Source organism: Buceros rhinoceros, unplaced genomic scaffold, assembly GCF_000710305.1.
Source record: "Buceros rhinoceros silvestris isolate BGI_N320 unplaced genomic scaffold, ASM71030v1 scaffold32718, whole genome shotgun sequence".
Classification (NCBI taxonomy): domain Eukaryota; kingdom Metazoa; phylum Chordata; class Aves; order Bucerotiformes; family Bucerotidae; genus Buceros; species Buceros rhinoceros.
Window position 1 is genome coordinate 22,637 of NW_010429143.1, and position 397 is coordinate 23,033.

Genomic DNA, 397 nt, shown 5'->3' on the forward strand with positions numbered 1-397 from the left:
AATCCCGCAAGGATTGGAGGTTTCTTGGGGAGAAATCAGGCAGGGCCAGCTCCAGCTCAGCCCTGAGGACCAGAGGGATGCTGAAGCAATTGCTGCTCCATGTATAATCATGTAGATAATTATGTCATGGATTGTTACAGACAGATCCCATCAAACATTTGGGCAGCTAACTGGCCTGTGTGGGGAAGTCGTGCTACCTCTTGACTTAAGTAAGGACTTTGACCCTGCTCCACCGTATTCTCATAAACTAATTATCAACCACATGAAATTATCATGCAGTGAGGAGAAAAAAGACGGGGAAGGAGCATTCTTCATCAGAAAGCTTCACTTCCAGGGGTTACGGGTAGTTTACTGCCTATTATCCAGAAGAATCTCAATAGGGTCTGTCCTGTCTCTG